The 7,404-nt window shown below is 42.0% G+C and overlaps 1 protein-coding gene across 5 annotated transcripts in view; it reads right to left on the bottom strand.

Moving 5' to 3' along the window:
• RIOK1 (RIO kinase 1) overlaps nucleotides 1-7,404 on the bottom strand; it is a 31,938-nt gene that overhangs the window by 17,517 nt on the left and 7,017 nt on the right. For 3 of the 5 annotated variants that reach the window (XR_004842235.1, XM_035895909.1, XM_035895913.1), the window contains exons 3-4: nucleotides 6,659-6,852; nucleotides 2,228-2,363 (exon numbers count right to left, since the gene is read on the bottom strand). The gene's annotated coding sequence lies outside the window, so the exon portion shown is untranslated. Of the gene's footprint in view, nucleotides 1-2,227; nucleotides 2,364-2,986; nucleotides 3,125-5,769; nucleotides 5,787-6,658; nucleotides 6,853-7,404 lie in introns of those variants that run through there. The other 2 variants (XM_035895911.1, XM_035895910.1) reach the window with 2 other exon arrangements.

Raw genomic sequence — 7,404 nt, 5'->3', positions numbered from 1 at the left:
CGGCAGCCGCGGCCGCCCTCTGGGGGAACTCGCAGCGACCACTGATAAGCGAACAAACACGTCAATACTCCTCTGTGGTACCTCCGCACAGCGTGGCGTAATGCAGCCCTAGGAAGGTCGCATCTTCAAGCCCTCTTCTCTTCGCTGGAAATGACCGTTTACGCCACAGATTCATGGTTTTCCCTAAAACGTTAGTGATGATCTGTGCCACCTGTGATGGGTATTGATAAGAGTTTTATCTAATATATTCTGAAACAGTAAATTCCAATCTTTCTTAAAGGCGCAACGGAAACCAAAGGAATTCCCAATTTTCAAGCCTCGCTAGAAGCATCTTAGGTCACTGTTAACACCCTTTACACCAAACAATGTGCTAATCTGTTTATATACTGATACAACGTAGGATTAAGAAAAAAAGTGAGTGCTGGGCTTTTGCCGTCTTGTTCATAATGGTAAATTTTTAAAATGTGGTCTTCTTTGTAGATGTTTTCCCATTATCCAAGTGGTGTATGTAAAGGCTATCAAAAAAGCTACGACTGTGCAGAAAACAGGGATGCTTGCAGTGAGAAGCATTTACAAAAGAAAGAATGCCATTTCCATCCGCAACGCTTCTGTAAAGCCAACCCACTGAGAGTCTCTGAACGTGGAAAGCAGCGAGCCAGCTTCTGACATTCCTAAAGCTACAGCTTTGCTGCAGACCGTCTTCAAGTTCTGCCGCTTAAGCTTCTGACACAGGAGCACCTGGAACCTAAACGCTCCTTTCTCCTCCTTTCGTATCAAAGAGGGAATCTTAGTCAAATGTCCTCTCTCTGTAACGAAGTGCCAGCTGGCAAGGCAGAGAAGAACACAGCGTCAGTCTGAAGCAGCAGCACAACGACTGCTTTCCAAAGAACGCTTTAACCTACAAGGCCCACCTGCCCGAGAAGGTGACGCTGCTCTGCCTGGACGCCGGTGGCTTCAGCCAGAGGAGAGAGGGAGCGCTGCTGGAGGGCCCTCAAGCTACTCAATTGCTACGATACACAAGCCCATCCCGACGTGTCACGAGGGAGGTCTGGAAGAGGGAAAGGTAGACTCCTTATGAAAACAAACTGCCCTGTTGTTTCTCATTATATTGTGTTGCCTGGAAATTCCCTGGATACAGCCTTCTGCCTTCAATTTCTCTGAAGAGGTAACTTATTTTTAACATTCCCCTGCAGGTTCACACTGACGGAAAATAGGGATTTCAGGCTCTCCACTCTTTACTGACCACTGCACGAGTTAGTGGGAGGGAAGGGGAGAAGCAGAACTACGGTTCTGTGTGCCAGCCACCATGTGACATGTCATGTGCCAAGAGGTGACAGAGGTTTACCAGTCAGCATCCCTAATCCCTGGGAGTAGAGACCCTCCAGCAGCCTACGTACTCAGCTTGGACCACTGTAGCTCCCCGTGTTCCTCCTCACACAAGACTGTCCTGGGAAAACTATTGCCTCCCTTACTCTGCCTATGACTATGTTGTTATCTTTCCTGAAAATTAAAAGCCACGATGTTTGCTCACACTTGGAGATGTACCAAGTCTGTACCTAACACCTCATGTTACGTAAGAGAGGGATATATTATGGTTCACACTGAAGCTGGGAAACTGGATACAGAGGCTGTACTCAGAATCTATGGGAGTCTTGCTCCTTCCTGGGCAAAGCAACTTGAGAGGACCACAAATTTTATTTGCAGGATGAAATGTAGAATCCAAAGGGAAGAAAAGACACTGACTGCCAGCTTTGTGAAGGAATCTCTGTTTCTGAGCCTGTCTTAGAAAATTTGACATGCAGTATGTTCCTGTTGGTGATGTTAAACATGAGAGGGACTTCAACTGCCATGTGCTAGGATGAGTGGTAATGACATTTTATCTTTCACACACCCCTCCCCTACCAAAATATGCCATTTGTATTTCACAGACAGTGCTGTCTCACAGATCTTGAGCTGGTGCAAAGCCTGCTGAAATCAACAAACTTCATTAGATTTTGAAGTCAGCTGCTTATATCTTACTGGTGTGGCATGAGTGAAGGACAGAAACAACAGGGACTGTACAGAGCATGGAGAGACATAGGAGGGGGAAAGAGAAAGCATATGGTCATGGAACTGTTAAAATTAGATGATTCACATAAAAAGCTATCTGAAAATAGAAAACAGCATCTACGTCCTGAATGGTGATCATACAGAGAAGAAATATAAAGTCAATGTTCAGTTCACTTACGTGTAGCTTCAGAAGTAAGCTGCTGATGATACATTCCCCTTTTACTCTGCCAGTGTAATGAAGAACGAAGTATTTCCCTAGCAGCTGAGTCCTTCCACCTTCTTCCAAGCTCTTTCTTGCCCATGATCACAGTAAGCTGTCACAATACACAGAGCACAAATAGTTGTCAGGAGCTACACGCACCCTCAGATGGCCTTTTCTTGAGATATGGTCTCAGCTGCTTCAGCTGAGCTCAGGCTCTCCAACTTCACTGCAACTGCAATGAGTTGTATCAAAGACTGACAACAAGCAAGTTCATGTGACTGTCAGAAAAAACTGTTCATGCTCTCTTGGACATCAAGAGAAATCCGGCTCTGCTTTTTGCAGTCCCTTTACTTTGACTCTTTTTGTACAGCAGCACATCAGGAGGCCAAGATCTCCTCCATCTCCATGCAGTAGGCTTGATATTCAAATATTGCAGGTTATATGCTGACCTTATACATACACTGGTTTAAATGGAAGAGGCACACATATATAGGAAAGAGAATTTAGGTAATACGGTACTTCAGTGCTGCTGTGAACATTCATGTAGTTGCGTCATGTTTTGGCTAGGTGGCTCCTGATCAAAAATGATACACGCTGAAGAAGGCAAATTATTCATATGTTAAGTTCCAAGTGAAGTACCTCTTCTCCACAGCTATATTATTTCCAAGAATATTCTTTGAAACTGTTGTAAGAAACTTAATTCTCTTTTGGAGTCTACATAAATTTTCAAGATACCTCTCAGAAAACAAGGGAGTCACTAAGTCATAGAAACACTTTCTGCATAGCCAAGTGGAAGGAGTCTTCAGGTGCGGACACAACATTTTTTCTCAGAGGAGGAATCCATAGTCAAAGAAGAACCAGCACATCAAAGGAGAATGCTGGGCTGGTGAGAAGAAAACATAGATGGAAAAAACATTATTTAAAAAGACTTGCAGGAATCTAGGAGAGAAGAGGTTTCACTGCCAGAACAATTATCAGTTAAGCCCCTTGTAGTTCCTCATGAAGAGACATTTGTAGAAATGGGAGAGTCGGTACTGGATTGCATTATTAAAGAATCTCCCATAAAAGATGTGTCTTATTTTCTCATTCAGCCCCATGGCTCTCTGTTCAAGACATATCCAGGTTTTGGTACTGAGAAACAGTTTTCAGGAGAGGATAATTTGAACTTGGCTAGCAAAACTCCCAGTCCAGAAGAAGTCATGGTAAGATTTTCATGCTGCTTGAATTGTAAGCTTGAATTATGAAACTACCTTTCTCTGATAAAGCTCATAGTAGTGCTTTAAATAACATGTATATTGTAGTATTTTGTATGTGAGTGCTGGGCCTCCCAGATGTATTGTATAAAAGAGAAGTGTTAAGAATATCAAATGAAGGTGGCTGGAGCTGTGCCTCAACTTAACTGAGTTCTGAATGTAGGGGGCGGTGCACTTTCATTGAAGTTCCCATGCAGATTACAACTGATGAATATTTTAAATTTTAATTAATTTTTAAATTATGTTTAATTACAATTATTGAAAATTAAAAATTATTACAGGTTAAAAATTACAGTCTTTTGGTAGGCAGCCAATGGACAACAGACAGACCCTCCAAAAAACTGCAGAGAGAGCAACAATGGTATCTGATTCTTTGCATCTGAACATAGCCTACATACCAGGCCTGATACAGTCAAACAGAGAAGTGAAAAGAGATACAGAGAACAGTGTAATGCAGCAGAACAAAAGAGGAAGTACTGAGAGAGTTTCCACCAGAATCTGAGATGCTTTTTCCTATTTATAGTTTTCTAATTTTTTCAGTTACAGAGAGTGTAAGACAAAAATTAAAAACAAATATTTAAAAATGGTGGATCAAACGCTACTCTTACTGTTAGTTTTATTATGGTATCTAGGAAATACAGTAAAAAGATTGTATGGCCTATTACGTAAGGTACTATGGGATATTCTGACTGTCCCACTTCTTTCAACAAATGAATTGAGTAGCATTTCAAGCATATTTTTTTGCCTTCTACCTCTGTCTTCAGTGAGTAAAATCTCCCTTTTATCAGTCTTCTCAAAACTCAGTACATTGAACAATGCATAGAGCAACGCAAGACTTTTATTTCTTACCGCTTTAATGTAAACATTTCTTTTTCTCCATTTTCCACAATCAGGATGTTTGGCCAAGTTTAATTTAGATTTCTTGGGTTTTAAAATTCTTGCTTTAAGGTCAAAGATTACTCTACATTAGGCCAAAATACGACAATGACATTCTTTAGACTTTTCACTTTGCTGGAGCCTGATGCAGGTGCAAGGACTGTAGACACTGTAGAAGGGTGGGCTCCTTCAGTTTCATCATTTCATAATGCCGGCCCACATTGACTTCTGTTCACAGATGGAAAATTTTCACTGAAGTTAGTGAAAAAATAGTTTGCATAAATTGAACAAAGGGTGTCATCTCTTGTTTTGCAATAGAAGAATGACACAACTCTACCAGTACTGTAACAGTATTGGCAAAGCTTATTGAAATTTATTCACAGTTGCCTTTCTGCTGTCTCTGAATAGATTACTGTCAAACGACGTGACCTCTCATTTTTCTAATTAATTGATGACAGAATGTGGTTGTTCTCTTAGGAAATGCCAAAAGCTGGTAAGCACTTTTTACTCCAGTATTCTGAGATATGACTTGCTACCAAAGAAGAATATAAGCGAAGAGGTAGAAGCAATAAAGGGATTCTCTCCAATTATAGAACAGGGAGTCCCTGTCCAAGTCCTTATGAAGCATCCTCAGATATGTGTGGAACAAAATATTCCAATTACCATTTGGAAAAATTGTCATTTTGGGAGACTGTTACAAACCTTAGAGGGGTCATCAAGGAGCTAGAGCAGGCTCAGCAAGAACAAACTCAAATCATGGAAATTCAGTCTGATGATACGGTTTTGAAGAAGGTTAATAATAGGGGAAAACTACTGCTTAACAAAGGGAATTTAGATCTAGATGGTGTGAATAGGAGGATGAAGTGGAATCAGAAGCAGCAGCTAACACAGATTATTGATTCTTACTATGAAACCGTTTCTCTGAAAACCCATTTTGAAGAGTTAAAACAAAAAACTGCCCAGCAACAGCATTTGGGAAAAAAAACGTACACAAGTTAAAGAAGGATCCTGAAGATCCAAGTGACAGAAAAGGCAAATTCACAAAGAAGAAAAATGAGGCTAGGAGTTGGCTGATAGTCATGCAGGAAACTTTGTTCAGTGCTACCAAATGTCTTGAGGATACTGAGACGGAAAAAAAAAAAAGCCCTTCTGAAGCATGTGGAAGAACTTAAATCTGCATATTGTCTCCTTCAAATAAGCATGATGCAGAAGTGAAGATCAGGTTTAGGAGACAGTGCTTGGAGACGGATCATACCATACACAAAAAAGACAAAAAGAGTTGGGAACTGCAGCATCTCAGAAAAAAGCAGAAACACGAGGCCAAGACTGTAACTTCAGCCCTGCATGTGCTAAGGGAGGAAAAGAAGAACACTCAGAAATGGCTCCTACCCTTGCAAACAAAATTCCAGGGAGAAAAGGATGGCACGTTGGCAGCAAGTCAACAGCTGTGATCCAAATATAACAAGCTGGCTGCTCAGCTTCGAATCCTGCAAGCAGAATTTGAAAATGAACAAGCTGAGATGAAGACGATGCAACAGCAGATTTGTGAGTTCAGAAGAGAGAACCAAAAGCTGCAGCAACAGAGGGTGAAAGACCAAGAACAAAACCGCATCCTGCTGCTTGAAAATGCCAGATGGAAAATGAGACATGATAAAGTCAGAGAATCACAGACGACTAAGGTATAATTCAGACTTACACAACACTGTAAGCATCGTAAGTACCTGTAACCGATAGAGTTCCTAGTTGCCATGTGCAGCAGTTCCCCTTCCCTTCTCAGGACAAACTCCCATTGACTCCAGCTGAGAGTTCTGACCAAGAAGTTAAGAATCAGGGAAGTATAGAAACTTGTGTTACCTTTTACATTAAAGGTAAGATAGAACTCCTCTTAAGTCCTTTACTGGACTTGAGTTCCAGTGTGGGATTTTGTCTTATATTTTTGCAATCATCTAAATTCAAGTAGTGATGGAACACTTTGCAATTTATTATTTGAAATATATGAGGAAATAAGAAGTTATGATAATGGCCTTTTTTTCACGTCTTCAAGGGGAAAAGGGATGAAAGGATTGGAATGAAGTGTTCCAAAGTTTGACACTTTATGCTTTTCTTCAACTTCACAGAAGCTTCTAGATACAGCTTTCACAGAGTAGTTTGGGTTGGAAGGGACCTTTAAAGATCATCTCGTTCTGTCTGTATCTTACCTGAGTTGGGGAAGCTCAAGCCTGGACGCAGTATTCTAGATAAACTCTTAACACTGATTAGAGAGGTAACAGTCACTCACCTTAATCTGCTGGTCTTGATACAGCCCGGGATGCTCTTGGCCCTTCTTACTTCCAGGGTATACTGCTGGCTCATGGCAGCTTAGCATCTACAAGGACCCCCCCAGCTCCTTCTCAACAGAAGTTTCTCCTCAGCCAGTCAGTCCCCAGCCATTCTGTTGACGGGCTATTCCTTTCCTGGTGCAGGACTCTGTCCCTGTTGAATTTCATAAAGTTCCTGTTGGCTCATTCCTGCATCTTGCCTAGGTCCTTCTGGGTGGCATGCAAACCTATCTGCTAGGCCCACACCACCATCCCACCACCTAATCTGGCACCATCTGCAAACCTTGTAAGCGCTTTTGCCCCCTCCAAGTCATTGATAAAAAAATTAAATTGGACAGGTCCTGTGACATTCCTCTGCAGTATTCCCCTTGTTACTGGCATCCAGGTAGAATATGAAGCTCCTGAGAGCCAGCAGATTACTGCTGGTAATGACTGTTGGCTAGACAATAGAGGTCAGCCATGTCTGGTTAATAAATCCCCATACCCTCACCTATGCCCCATTAAAGAGCTCAGGGACCTGGGGGCAGGCGTCACTTAGGATGCAGAAGCCTGTAGGGCTTTTGTAGCTTTTGTAGCCTGGCCGCAGTCTTCAGCAAGGATCTAGAGATTTACCAGGACTTATCAGGGAACCCCAGGGACAAGGTCTCATGGTACTCAGTTCAGGGCTCAGGAAAGCCTAAACCAACTGTCAGGAAGCATGCAGCAG

The sequence above is a fragment of the Egretta garzetta genome, unplaced genomic scaffold, assembly GCF_000687185.1.
Source record: "Egretta garzetta isolate BGI_Z169 unplaced genomic scaffold, ASM68718v1 scaffold246, whole genome shotgun sequence".
In the NCBI taxonomy this organism is placed as follows: Eukaryota; Metazoa; Chordata; class Aves; order Pelecaniformes; family Ardeidae; genus Egretta; species Egretta garzetta.
The sequence above is the reverse complement of the archived record's forward strand: the minus strand, read 5'-3'. Positions and strand labels throughout refer to the sequence as shown.